This window comes from Dermacentor albipictus, chromosome 9 (assembly GCF_038994185.2).
Source record: "Dermacentor albipictus isolate Rhodes 1998 colony chromosome 9, USDA_Dalb.pri_finalv2, whole genome shotgun sequence".
Taxonomy (NCBI): Eukaryota; Metazoa; Arthropoda; class Arachnida; order Ixodida; family Ixodidae; genus Dermacentor; species Dermacentor albipictus.
The window spans coordinates 19748661-19763878 of NC_091829.1; the positions used below are offsets into that span (position 1 = coordinate 19748661).

Here is a 15218-nt window from a genome sequence, read left to right on the forward strand (position 1 = left end):
CGCAGCTCCGAGGCGTAATCATGCGTCGTTCAGTGCATTTGTCTTCCACGCAAATGCTTCGAAGCTAGGCCTCGCCGTACGGCGTGGACGCACAAAGCACGAGGACAAACGACGCTCCCGAGGCAACGATGACCGACCTCGACCGCCCCGAGATCAAAGCCTTCCCACCCTCTCCTCCTCCTCATCCTCTTTCTGCCGACTGTCGACCAGACGGCGAACGTGAGCGCCAGTCTCGTTCTTGATGATAGTTGCGGCGTCGTGCTTCCAGGACGAGAAAAAAAAAATGTACAGAGAACGCCGTCGTCTGCTTCACGGTCGCGCTCCTAACGTCCGTTTGGTGGCGCTGCATTGTTCCACTGTGAACGCACGCAACAGACCCTGGCACTCCATGATAGCATCCTTTTCTTTCTTTTTTTTTTGCGTGCGGTGCTCCGCAGACTCGACAATCGTCCACAGTCCGAGCAAAGTTCTAGGTCAGTGCACCCAAAGACATTCCGCGCAGAAGGATGCGACTGCGCTGCTCGGGTCCCTCGAGATTCGGGAGCTTACGCATAATAGAATGAGAACACCGTCTGCCAACTCTAGATTGGCGCACAGAGAACTAAATTTTCCTTTTCAAGTTGTAAAAAGAAGAAAGATTTGCGCGTACCTGTTCTCTGTGGTCGCTGAAATTTCGCAGCAATGTCGTATTCACGATCTGGATAGTTCAATATAACCAGAGTTATTTCATCCCTTGAGAAAAAGGGTTTACATGACTGCTATGTCGATTCTGATATCTTTCTTTGTTTGTAGAGTGGGTCGGGAAGGGGGAAATGCGAATTTGCCTTCCTATGCAACCCTCGGAGTAATGTTTAAAACATGGCGTCGACATCACTTCCGGCGTCTGCAGTACGGCAAAGCACGGGCTCCAAAATAAGCTTATTTAATCACCCGGGGTAGGGAGGCGATGCAGACACCCTAGATTAATATCAAATTCACTTTCTTTTATTTTATTAACAAACAAGGCAAGTAACAGCGTCAAATATTATTGTTGGACGATCCGACTTATAAAACGTGATTTAGCTACGAAGCTCGAACGCAAAACAGTGCTTTTTTTTAATGACATGAAAAGGGGGGGGCGCAGTACCGCCCGAAAAGTGAAGCATTGATTGTGATAGCAAATTATCAGACAGCTATACGTAGTAAAGATAATAAATAGCTTTATCGGCCGAATAAACTTGTAAACACTCCCTTACCAACCAAATTAACAGGCGTGGTGTCAGGAGCACACAGTCCAACACATCTCACCCGATGACCGAGGACACTAGATCGCTACCAAAACGCTGGCGTGAGGATGCACGGCAGCAGCAGTGAGCGAACTGACCTTCGCGTTTCCTCTCGCTTCAAGGCGAACTAGGCGGCGAGAACACAGCGCACACGAAGCTATCAGTCTTCGGCACACCTAGAATATGTCCCAATCACAGATCGCTTTAAAGACGGGCCCCTCACCTAAAACCCCTTAAACTTCGTAAAGTATAGTGCCACGCTTCGAAGAATGCCGCTTCCTCCTCGCGCGCTCTAGCCGAGGCCGACCTCGCGTCGCTATTGGCCTAATAGCATCACGTGGGCCCTCACGCCGTGCGTAAGCGCCATTTTTGCTCGAGAAGCGTCTACGGAATGGCGAAGAGCCCATGTTGCCGTTGCTACGCTCGAGCAATGTAGGCGGCGCCACGGTCGAGGAGCGAGCGTGAAGGAGAGAAACGAGGAGGAGTGAAGGCGGAGGAGGAGACTGTCGCTACTTTACGAAGTAGGCTTTACGAAGAAGGCTTTACTCTCACCAGGTCTGGCGATATTGAGCTGACAAGCGCCGTGCATACAATACGCACTAATAATCGTGTCTGCCAAGTATCACATCGCTACGCGCCGCGGGAAGAGGTGAAATTTCAAGCCGAACGCCGTTTGACCTTCTCATCGCGGGCGCCGCGCTCCAAGCTCAAGGGATGACGTGCACGTGCTAGTGCGCTTACGTACACGTGTCTTTGCTGTGCCGTCAATCTTAGTGACTCGTGACTTCGAAAATTTGTTCAAGGCAACATCTGTAATTTGCATAATCTGCTGCATCGATAGACAATTAAGGTTTAGAGCGACAATGAAACACAAACCCAATGGCTGTTTCGGTTTCGTGTGCCTGTTCCTGCGCCATGCAATCGCGCGCGCTGACACCGTAACTATGTCATATTCTACCATGTTCCAGCACGCGACCATGCTCTGTGAACCGCTTGTGTCGGTATCCCGCCCGGAATCCCACTGCACTATGGCTGGCCATCCTAAATAAACCGTCTCCACGGCGGTTGCATCTCCGCGACTAGTTCAGAGTGGGGGTATCCCTTGCTCCGTTACAAAAACATACTCCGTCATTATACACGCATTCGTCGCACCCACGCCGCACCACCGCCGTCCTTCTCGCGGGAGGAAGCAGTGGCATTACGCCAGTTACAAACCGCAACTTTTCCAAATCTTGTCTCTCTCAACAAATTCTACCCACACTGTTATGCAGATCGTTGCCCTGGCTGTGGCAGCTCGCCCACAATCTTCCACGTCACGATTAAGTGCACTGCAAACCTCTTTCCTCCCTTGCCAACTCTCCTTTACCCTCTACGCAACAAAGAGCTGTGGGACGATGCCCTCCGCGACGGACCTCCCGAGGTCCTCCGAGCTGTGACACAACGGGCTCGAAACATCGCCGGAATCATCTTAGTGACCCTGGACTGAGGGTTCCTCCTACACTGCTCTCGCCATTCAAATATTATTAATAAAGATGTTTTACTCTCTGTCTCTCTCCGCCCCGCCTCCTGCAGTTAGTATCAACTATACTGTTAATATTCGGGATCGGATTTGATCACTCGAAGCTGTAGTGTCCGTTATATTTGTACTCCGTTCGACCCCCGTTCGGACACCCGCACTTTTCACGCCATGTGTCCATTGGAACCTGCTGAAATATACATGCAACGCGATTCGGCTAGGGACCCCGGATGAATAGCTGGTTCTTTTTGTATACACGCGCATGGATGTAGTGTTCGGTGTAACACATGAGCGGCTTTGCGTTCCGAACTCGACAGGGAAGCAGATGCAGGGAATCGAATCCGATACGTCCTGCTCTAGCAGCAGAAGTTATTCTTAATTTCATAATTAGCCTTAAGCGATTAACTTCTCAAATGTTATACGTAGACGAAAAATTTCAATAAGAAAATTGTAGAGCAACACTGACTTTTAGCACGTCCGGTATTCCTGCAAGCGCGGGCGGTTTGCCGGATGAGCCGGGGCGTAAACGTGAGCGGCCAGGTTGGTGGCGCACGCTGGTGGTGCAAAGCTCAACCACATAAACACAGAGCCAATTACTATTGGCCTCGAGCTCCACCACTGGAAAAGCTGGCGCCACCGTCGGCGTGACGTGCTAGGAGGGATCACGTGGACATAGCGGCCGCGTCGGCTGCTTCGGGCGCGCCGAAGCGAGCTGAAAACGAGCTTAAATTCCCTCGTACGCTGCGGTTTTCATTTAGTGGCGAAATTTTCCCGCTTCGAGTGTCTCCTTTACAACGCTTGAAAGCACTACAATAGGTAGTGGCTGCCTTTGAAGGCGCGCGACATGGTAGGCTACTGCTCGGTGCCGCAGGGCCGGACGCACGTAACTGAGGCCGGTGTCAGCCTTATTCGCACGTAGCCGCAGGACAAGCTGGGTGAAGCTTGGCTCGCGAAACATAAAACCGGTAAACAGTCATCGGCTACAACTCGGGTATGCAGCAAGCCAAGACGCGAGGAAGATTTCTGCTACGGCGCCCGGTCCGCGACGTTCTGAAAACGCGCACTGAGACGCTCGCGCGGGTCCACTGCCCGACTAATGTCATGACGGTTTAGTCTATGAACTTGTGATATTATAGATACTGGCAAGTTCAGTGGAGTGGAAAGGTAGCGGTAAGAAGCACATTTAAAGAAAGCATGGCATATGGTCATGTTTGTGTTATGAAATAATGCACTGGATTACAAAAAAGGAGCAGCGGGAAATTGCGCGCTGAGAACGCCGATAAACATACAGTGCGACGCAACTCGAGAAATAGTATCGAAAGGTCAAAGAATTTTCAAGAAAAAAAAGATTGAATCGTCGCGACGGCACATCACAGTATCACAGTCCCCGTAGGCGTCGAAGTCTCTACAATGAAATTATTTTTGAACAGCTCTGATAGCGCCCACGCAACAATGGTTGCTTGTATACTGTCAAATGCTCATATTCTGCGGCCTAAAGCTCATGGCACGGTGCGAAAACGCGCGCGCGGAGAAAGCAAAACAGTGCGCGGACAAGCATGCAGACGCGCAGTCGGTCGCTGCGAATCTACGCGATCGCTGCATTGAGGCTTCATTCTATTACGCTCCATTTAGTTATACAAACACTATAAGAACATATTTAACATAGTTTGCTCTCAGCGTTTACCTACCTTTCACGCAAGTAGCCGGTTCGGCAGACTCCATCGTGGCGACCTCGCGCAGTGGCGTTCACTGTACGTATTCGGTAAAGAGATAGCGACTGTAAACGATTGTGTGCTTTCAGTTGGCCCAAGATTATTATTTAGACAGTAAGAAACTTCTCTTGTTGCGAAAGTACTTACAGAAATGTCCGGGAAAGCTCGCGCGTGGTGTTTTCAGTGAGCTCTGACAGCAAAACCTGTGAGGAGCGCGCCACGTGATCCCTCATACTACGCCAGCGAGGCGCTTCCGATAGAGGGCGACTCCGTAACTCCTCGCCGCCAATATTCTGCTTAGCTGCTGGTGCGAATTTTCGACAGCGGCGTAACCGTGTTCACAATAACGCCGCTGCCGAAAATTTGCACCAGCAGCGAGGCACTATATAGTAGGTTAGTGAAATTTTAGCTCCGTGTTTGGTTGAGCTCTACGCCACCAGGCGGCTGCATCACTCCGGCTGCTCACGTTTACGACCCCGACCATCCGCCAAACCGCCCCCGTTTGCCGGAATAGCGGACGCCCTAAAAGCCTATATACACGAAAAACTCCCGATGCAGCTTTCTGTTTCTCGATACCAGCTCAGTAAGCCCGCGAATACATGCAAGGTGCCTCGGGTGGCCAGTCGCTCGGTAATTTTTTTGGTGTATAGGCGAGGCAGCGACACGCAATGAATGGTTATTTTACGGTGTATCCGGTATAATTATGCTACCGTCTATGAACACGCGATCAAGCTGTTGGTTTCCTCTACCGCCGGTGCCGCCCCCATACGGCCGGAACAGTAAAAATAGCAGCGAGTACAAAGGTGCGTGTCGGCCGAGCTAAATCTGGAAAACGGAGCCGGAAGGAGCCGGCGACGATGGGTAGTAGAACGGCGCACTTTCCTGGTAGACGCGGATAACGCCGGATCCGTTTACATTGGCAGTAAGGTTAGGCTGACGGCGGCTACAGCTTCGCTTCCAGTTCCGTCTATAACGGCCACGCGCCGAAAACGGAACGTTCGGCTCCTTCTTGCAAATTTTTTGGGAGAAATTTTGTTTTTCTTTTATCGTCTTGTTTTGCGTGGCGCTCCGTTCCTCTTAGATACCATCTCGCTCGCATGGCGTGTTCGTTCCGCCCGTGTATTCTGAACACAGAAGAAAGGACCGTTACAGAAACTTACAGGAGGGCCACCTGACTTTGTTGAAGCTTAGCGGCTACTATAAATCTGCATCTTCAAACGGACCCGAAAGAAAAATATTAAAGGGCCCCTGAAACGGTTCGGACAAATTTTGTAGGCGCGTAGGGTACAGCTTAAGTAGAACATTCGCACCACAATTTAAGTGAAGCGTTACGTATTAATGGAGCTGCAAGCGATTAGAAGTTACCCTCCTCCCTAGCTATGCTTTTCCTCCTCAACTCGCTCGCCGAGCGAGCGGCGCTAAGCTCCGCCTTCACTGGTTCAGCGTCACGATGCAACGTCACATCGTTCACTTCCGGTTGTTTAGGAGCACGCCCCCTCCCGCGCGAGACCTCTCCGCTAGCCGCTTGGCCGTCGACCGAGAGCTATCGAAGCAGCGTGCGTAGCGAGCGTTCTGTCGTAGCGCCGAACGTGTCCGGTACTCCGCTAAAAACAGGCAAGCTGGTCATTTCGGCAAATGACTGGAGGCATAAACTCAAGCTGATGAAGGAACTTTAGCGTAGACGTACGTGAGCAGCCTGATCGGTCTGCACGGTCCAGACACTTGCTGGCGCAGCGCTTAACCAGTCAAACAAAGCGCTAATATAGCTCTAACCAAGTGTAAAGCATTTTCAACATTTATAAATCAACGTGTTGATGATTACACTCCTGCGAAAAATACACACCAGCAGCAAAGAATACACTTCGTTGCTGCTACTGTGTATGGTTGAGCTCTGTGCCACCAGGTGGCTGCACCGTGCAGACCGTTCACATTTGCCCTTCTGCTCATCTCGTGGCTCATCCCGGCACAGTCAAGCGGCCAGACCCTGTCCCCTTGCGCTTGCGTTTGCCCTAATACTGGACTCGCGGTTTGCAGGTCGCTAGGTTTGCAGTCCACAAGGCAACAAAGTCGAATCATAGTGCTCGCGAAAAGACTGAGACCGACTCTGACCGCGGAGCTCTCGTCAAAATGGAGTACGTTGTAACACAAGCAGACGACACTTGCTGTGTGCCGGAAGTGCTGAAGTGTACTAAAAAACTATTCTTGTGTACTCTCTTTAAGTTATTTTCTTTTTACAAAAACAAAGTAACTAACATTCCAACTATTACGAGCATCATTTGTTCCCCATAAAGTTGGAAAAATTATCGACCACGCGCCCTGGTCAGCCAATCAGATAGCTCGCCCATGTGACGTAATATGGGTTATTTGCATCATATGGGTAGGGGCGGCTTAAAATTCCGCCGAGCAGTGCGCTGCGATCGGCAGCGATGTGTATTTTTAAAACCTTATAATAAATTACACGCTTTACGCAGAGCACTTAGATGCATCAATTAATGATCAGAAGAACCTACTCTAACGACTCAGTACGTTTGTAGAAAATCGCCAAAATCGTTTCAGGGTCCCTTTAAGAGGAGGTAGATCGCCAGATCATTCGTCTAGAAGTTTGTCGTCGTTTTCGGTGAACCAACATATCAGTTGGTTGAGTAGAAAACTACCGCCGAAGGCCCCACTGTTGCTCCCACATTTCAGCTGCACGCCCCAAAACGGAAGAGTTCTTTGGATCGAGCAGTGATGACGTGACGTGAGGTGTACCTCAGTCTGCACGATGAGTGACGCCACTCCGATTTTCCTTTTCGTAATTTTCTCGTTTACAAAAGCTAGATGTTCTGTGAATTAAGAATTTGTTGTTGCAGAAGCCTATTTTTTATCTATAGCTCGATGTTACATTCTTTTTTTAGTCTCTTTAATCACGCACACTGACCACTTAAAGGATATACTTGAGAAGGAAATAAGTGAAGGCGTTACGTAAGGTTGAACCGCTCACTGGCAGACACAGCTCTTCAGTGTACACTATATAAAGTACACTTTTATACGTTATTTTTAATAGAAGAATATATTGAAACTGATACACGATGGTGTATCTGAATATGACAACCTCCAGTCCAGTCCAATACATCTGCAGGCTTGGAGTGGCGCCTGAGACCGGCGAAATATGCCGAGAGCAAGTGGGGCTATACTAATCCAGGTACAACCAAATTAGGAAGGCCAACTCAGCTTGAACAAAGACAATCCCTCAGCAGAACACGAATTGGCCTCCCTGGTGCAGTATTCGGCCACAACCTCCCCAATGATATCTACAATTAACTCACGGCCCTCAGTCCCCAGCAGCTGCGGAGCACCTGTCCAAGGCGGCGGTCAGACCTGTAACGCGGCAGATGGTGCGAAGAATCTCTGGATCTGGACAGGCCGCCAATGGAAACTGACCCTGTCAACTTTTAACTGCCGACCTTTGTCAAGTGAGGCTAGCTTAGCAGTACTCTTTGAGGAACTATCAGACATTGTTTGGGATATCACCAGCCTTAGTGAGATTAGAACTGGTTGCTGAATAACAGCCATGTCCTCTGCTATCGAGGTCTCCCCGATAAGAAGCAATACGGAGTAGGATTCTTAATCCATAAGGACATAGCGGGCAACATTGACGAATTCTACAGCATTAATGAGAGGGTAGCAGTAGTCATAATCAAACTTAATAAGAGGTATATATTAAAGGTAGTGAAAGCCTACGCTCAAACATCCAGTGACGATGATGATGAAGTAGATCCGTTTTATGAAGATGTTGAATTAGCGATGAGAAAAGTGCAAACTCGGTACACAGCAGTAATGGGTGATTTCAATGCAAAAGTGGGGGAAAAGCAGGCGGGTGAACAGAAACGCTAGAGGACAGGTGCTGGTAGAATTCGCAGAAAGGAATACGCTGAGAATAATGAACACCTTTTTCATGAGGCTTAGCAACAGAAAGTGGACCTGGAAAAGCTTTAATGGTGAAACAAGGAATGAAATTGATTTCATACTTTCTGCCGATTCCAGCATAGTCCAGGATGTAGAAGTGATAGGCAGGGTAAAGTGCAGTGATCATGGGTTAGTGAGGGCTAGGATTCACCTCAATGTGAAGAGACAATGAGTAAAACTGGTCAAAACAGGTCAACTTAGAGGCAGTAAGGGTAAAAGCTGACACATTTAGGCTGGTACTTGCAAACAAAGTTGCAGCTTTAGAATAGAGAGATGATGACATAGAGGTAATGAATGAAACCGTAATAAGGCTGGCTTCAGAGGCAGCAATTGAAGTGGGAGGCAAGGCACCAAGGCAACCAGTAGGCAAGCTCTACCAAATAACAAAGGACCTAAAAAAGAAATGACAAAGAATGAAAGTGTCCAACTCAAGAGAAAATAGAATTCGCGGAACTGTCAAAAGTGATCAACAAGGCGAAAATAAGTGATATCCGAAATCATAACTTGAGAAAGACTGAGGAAGCCGTAAAAAATGGACGCAGCCTGAAATCAGTGAGAAGGAAACTTGGTATAAGACAAGCCAATATGTATGCACTGAAAGACAAGCAGGGTAATATCATGAGCAATCTCGAAGGTATAATGAATGCAGCGGAAGAGTTCTATACTGACCTCTACAATAATAATAATAATAATAATAATAATAATAATAATAATAATAATAATAATAATAATAATAATAATAATGTTTATTTCCCATCAAGCAAGATGGAGGAGGCTGCAGGTAAAAGCTGCACGAACAAACGGCAGCTTCACAGGAGCCCGCAGCCCCCTCTACAAGGCGGCAGTAAAAGGGTTACAGGAAAGAACATCGGAAACATATGTCATAGGCAGCGAAATGGACACTGGGAATGAACACAAAAATTATCCAATGAGAAAGATTAGCTACCTTATACATAGTGTTGTCGTATTGCAGCATTAGTTACTTTTAAAATATCAGTGGTAGTTTTGCAGTAATTATTCAGGAGAGTGGGCAGGGTGAAGGACACTTTTTCTGTAGAGTAGTTAGCCCGAGGGGTTATAACATTACATTTTTTTTGCCGGGTAATGTATACTAAATTTTCTCTTTTAGTGATGATAAGTCGCGTCGAAACGTTCTATTATAACATACTTCGCGTTTGAAGGCTAGTGTTAGCTTATAGTCATAAATATTTTTTACTGGTATAATGTTTGTTTGTTGAAAAAAAACTGTGTGTATGGCTGTTATATGGTAAGTTCCCAGATGACTCATGATATGGCTCATGATATGGCTGTTATATGGCAGTACCCAGATGACTCAGGAGAACTCCATTCGAAACGATAATGAACAGGATACAGAAACTCCTCTAACTAGAGATGAGGTCGGAAGGGCCTTGCAAGACATAAAACGGGGAAAAGCGGCAGGAGAAGATGGAATAACAGTCGATTTAATCAAAGATGGAGGAGACATAATGCTTGAAAATCTGGCGGCTCTCTATACGAAATGTCTATCAACTGCAAGGGTCCCAGAAAACTGGAAGAATTCAAACATTGTACTAATCCAAAAAAAGGGAGACATTAAAGAACTGAAAAGTCATAGTTCTGTTAGCTTACTCCCAGTACTATATAAAATATTTACTAAAATAATCTCCAATAGAATAAGGGCAACACTGGACTTTAGTCAACCAAGGGAACAGACGGGCTTCTCTACAATGGATCACATCCATGTCATTAATCAGGTTATCGATAAATCCGCAGAGTACAATAAGCCTCTCTATATAACTTTCATGGATTACGAAAAAACATTTGATTTGGCAGAGATACCAGCAGTCATAGAGGCATCGCGTAATCAAGGAGTACAGACCACTTGCATAAATACCTTGGAAAATATCTACAGAGATTCCACAGCCACCTTAATTCCAGACAAGAAAAGCAGGAACATACCTATAAGGGGTCAGATAGGGAGACACAATCTCCCCAATGCTATTCACTGCGTGATTCACCGTGGTCTGTGTTTGTTGGCTTCTTATGATATGACTAATAAAAATCGGGCCCATCGGTTAACCCCCCTTCTACTCGTTTGTTACATAACGAGGGCCTCGAATCCGGCTACACTGATGCCTTCAGGTAGCATATGTGGGTTTATTGACCAGTTGCTTTCACTAAAGAAGCTCACGTTCTCGTGACGCCTGCGGCAAAAATGGACGTTCCACGTCCGCCGCCAGGGTCTGTGAGTGGTGGCGCTGGCTAACACTCCCAGGGTTCTACTAGGACACATAAATACCCAAGAAAGTGGATGGGGAATTCAGCGCCGCGGTAGCTCAATTGGTAAAGCATCGCATGCGAAATGCGAAGGTTGTGGGTTCGGTTCCCACCTGCGGCAAGTTGTTTTTTCATCCACCTAATTTCCATTAATTTATCGTTTCTTTATTTCATTTATTAAGCACAAGTAATTTCCTCTATGTTGTCCTTGGTGTCAGTGTTTGTTGGCTTCTTACATGACTATATATATATATATATATATATATATATATATATATATATATATATATATATCCTGATTTACAACAAGAAAGGTGCACTTGTTCCCTCGCTATCCCAGCTACCGACACAGATATATAGTGGCCTTGTGAAAGGATATATAGCCTGCTATGCGAATAGCAGGCCACTTTTATGTGTATGACGATACAACATAAGACAAATAGAAGTATGCAACGAAGATGTCCGGCATTATAAAAATAAAACATTCTTCAATGACCGTTATTCAGAAGGAAAAATGACAAGCGAAAGTCGGGACACTTGGCTGTCCCGAGTGGGTCAAGTCGGAACTCGGCACCGTCCCGCTAAATTCGGGACGGCTGCCAACCCCAGTTACGACAGACACAGGGGGCGGCAGCTCCGACAGAAAGCTAAATGATAATTAAGGTGGTTATAGCCTGGAGACAGGCTTGACCTTTCCAAAATATGGCTCGAACAAACGACACAGGCAAGACAAACGAAAAAAAAAAGGCAGACACATTTGTAATGAACGTTGCAACTTTCCCGAATAAACGATCGGTTGTTAGTCAGCGCTCGTATCGTTTCTTTTCTTTTTATGCCTTTTCTGTACCGTGTTTTTCTTGGCATGTTACTTCAGGCATAACAGATGACAAGGAATAAAATCATTTGTGCGGTTGATGAAACAAAGCCCACCGCATCCAGTACGGTCTAACACATATCTGACAACGAAGCGTAACACATCTGACAGTACGGTCTAACACATGTACTCTGACAATGACGCGGCACTCCGGGCCTGTTATGCCATTTCACCAAGCGACGACCGCGCGGTTTTGGGAGATCCATCACCTAGTGCGCAAACTTGGCACTAATGGGCGCGCATTTATCGTGCATCTCGCTAAGTCCAAGCTAGGACACCAGGGAGTAAGACGAATACGTTGATTCGACAAAATCATAACGGACGGCGATTCTTGAACTTCTCACAACTACGATAACAACCTTCGAGATCGGAGAAAGCGCGCACTCCAGATCTCAGAGGCCATGCCACGATCACGATTAGGCACCGCCGTAAGCTAGCCCAAAGCGCGCACTGAATCCTACACAGACTGCAAACTAAGTTGCCCTGGCAACAGCGTTAAAATGCGTGAAATCCCGCGGATTCGACAACGAATTTGGGAGATTGCACTTTTTTTTTAGATTTTCTTTTACCGCTTGTGTTTTAAAGCGTATCTTGAATAGGTGCGCACGTACCTTTCCAGGGGTGCATACGCACTTCGTTTAACTTCGTAATTATTATTAACAATGACACCCAGCACGCGAACAGTAGCAAACTAAGAACAGCGAGAAATGACAGGCAACACGTTGCTTTTAAATCATATTTCCTTTCTCGGTGACATTCCTATTGAATTTTCGCATGCTTCATGAACTATATAAACGAAGTTGCTCGATGAAAATACCCCTCTGGGGCCCTTTCACCACCCGAGAGCTCTAAAGGAGGGCTCGCAGACCGACGAGCAAAACGTCTTCTCGAACAGGATTTTTATTTTTCGTTAAATCAGTACAGACGCAACATTAGTAATATCGTAAAACGAGCCCATATTCACAAATTTTACGAAAAAGAAAAAATTCACGAGAATTAGCGGATATGTAAATATGTTCCCTGTACAGGTAAACGGCACCCCCTTCCCCTCCCCTCCCAAAGTACGCGGCCACTTTGATCAACGGATTCGCTCGTGGCTGCTCCCTACACCTGGTCCGGACGTACTCGAGGCACGACCTTCGAGAACGTGATTCAGTATGCGCACGAACGATCAAGAGATCACGATCTATAAAACTCGTGACGCTTTCACTCCTCCTCCCTTCCATTTGATCCAAACGGCCAATACGGGATGATCCCATATCCAAAGTTAGAAAGGCGCACGCCAAGGAAGCGATCGAGATGATTGACCATTATTAATCACGTAAACATAACCCCGCCCACTCGCTTGAAAAAAAAAGAGATATCAATGGAAAACACCCAACATTCGAAACAAACAAGCGCGTAATTCAAGGCACTTTAGTCTTCCCAATGAGGCCTGTGTCACGTAGAAATGCTTTGGAAGTGCCCAGAAGGACGTTCCACAGCTCAAGACTCCGAACCCACCCAAAGAAGAAAACAGCTCATGAGTGATGCATACTTGGACACAACTAAAAAAACGCATCGCACCCCTGATTAAGCCATCTACGTGATCAACATCCTCAGCTGCACCGAAGCAGACAACGCTAGAGTATCTAAAAAAAAAAAACAATGGAAGAAAAGCCGCTGATTACGATCCACAAACACAGCGAAGTCAACAAGATGGACGACACGACGAAACTGTTCCAGACGTGCGTACAGCATAAAATGATCGACATTTCTTTTTTCTCGCGTTACGGACATACTCATAGACTACTTTCCGCACAGTATGCTGAGGTGCTGTATCAGAACTGTAGCAGGGTGAGTTGGTCATACGTTATGAAAAAAAAAAAAAATCATGGACGAAGAAATACATTGCCCCATTGACGCGATTTCTTCCCGCCAAATTTCTCGTTCAAGCTACAGCGTAAGTGACCGCCGTCCACAAGAGACAACAGCAATTACACATCGGTGCATTTCGATTCACGCATAACACTCCATAACGCGCCAACAAAAAAAAAAAAAGCGCTCACCACAAACCGAGTAAACGCGTCGTCCAGCAAGCAGGCGAGAGCGTATTGAAAACGAATTCATCTTCAACTGAGGGCTAAGGCACGAAATAGAAGCCGAAAACACCCAGCTACGGCATATATACATCTCATAATATGACGTTATACGCCTAACGGAGCATATCGCGCTAAGGTTTTCCGGACGAAAACAAGAAGGAGCGATGCGTCTGCAATGGCCGTCCGAACCGGCGATGGCGAGTGATGGGGCAGGAAGATCGGGAAAATGGCGGGAAACATCGTTTTTCGTCGCCCCGATGCCCGTACTTTCGACGAACTTGTCTCGGTCATGATCGCCCGCCACTCCCATGCGACACTGCGTCCTTCACACTTTACGTGTTTGACGCGCTAAGCGCAAATAGGAAATCAACGTCTCGTAGAGCCAAGAATCGGCGCAGAGCGTTGCCGTACTCACCTGTCAAAAGATGGCGGCTTCTTAGGCCTGGCCGCGACATCGGAGCTAATCCGCTTTCCACGCATTGATGCCTTGCTTCTTTTGCCAGGAACGGAAACGCAACAGTTCGGCTAGGGCTCACCGAGTCACCAAGTAGTTCGCTCAATGTTATCACGTAAAGTACAGAACAAGCACGACGATGAGCAATCACGAAGAAGCAGCGATACGTCTGCAATGCATATACGAACCGGCGACGGCGAGTGATGGGGCAGGAAGACCGGGAAAATGGCGGGAGGCGTCGTTCTCCGTTGCCCCGGTGCCCGTATTTCCGACGAACTCGCCTCGGTCATGCTGGCCCGCCGCCCCCGTACGACACTGCGTCCTTCACACTTTGCGTTTAGAACACAGCGCAATCCGTTCGACTGCAGGAGCACGGTTACAGCGCGATATTAGGCCGGTACACGAAAAAAACGCGACCACCTCGCTCGCAACCGACTTGACCAACTGATTCCGGCGCCAAGACATGGCTGACGTAACGCATTATGTCCCTAGACTGACGGCCTTTGTCGCCTTGATTTCTTGAAAAAATCTACTATCTAGGGACTTTATTTACTTTTGTCAAGGATTCGCAGGTGCTTTGCGCTGCTGGCCCTTTGTAAGGTCTGCTTTGATTCTGAAGTCGCGCTGTGCCAATGTGACATACACAGGGACACTGACGGTTGAACGCGAAACGTACTTACAAGGGCTGTGTGCATTAGTAAGTGTTTATTCGGGCATCTGACGCTCGATCGCCCCGTCTATAAATCGAAGGGACACACGCAACAGCTTGCGTGGATCTCTGCCGATGCACTTTGGCCTTCTTTTTTTCAGCAAGAACGCGCTCTTACATTCGTAAATTAAAGGTGGCGTGCCGGATGATGGTTTGTGCCATGCGTTTTTTTGGCACGTGATCCGCGTGTTATGCGCGGTTTCACGCGTATATATCGGTGGGCTAGCGCCTACTTTTGGCCACCTTCGTTTATTTATTTATTTATCTGTTTATCTTTTTGCCCCGTTCTTTTTTTCTTAACGTGCGCCCAATGCCCAATAAATGGGCTTCTCTGCATTTCGCTCCCATCGAAATGAGGTCGCCACTGTCGGGGGGTTTGATC

The 15218-nt window shown here is 47.4% G+C and overlaps 1 protein-coding gene across 1 annotated transcript in view; it reads right to left on the minus strand.

Moving 5' to 3' along the window:
- The window catches only part of LOC139049761 (latrophilin Cirl-like), a 1359947-nt gene extending 1345016 nt beyond the window's left edge, over nucleotides 1–14931 (minus strand). Inside the window, exon 1 of the mRNA XM_070525564.1 lies at nucleotides 14089–14931. The gene's annotated coding sequence lies outside the window, so the exon portion shown is untranslated. The remainder of the gene's footprint in view (nucleotides 1–14088) is intronic.
- Nucleotides 14932–15218: the final 287 nt, after the last annotated feature.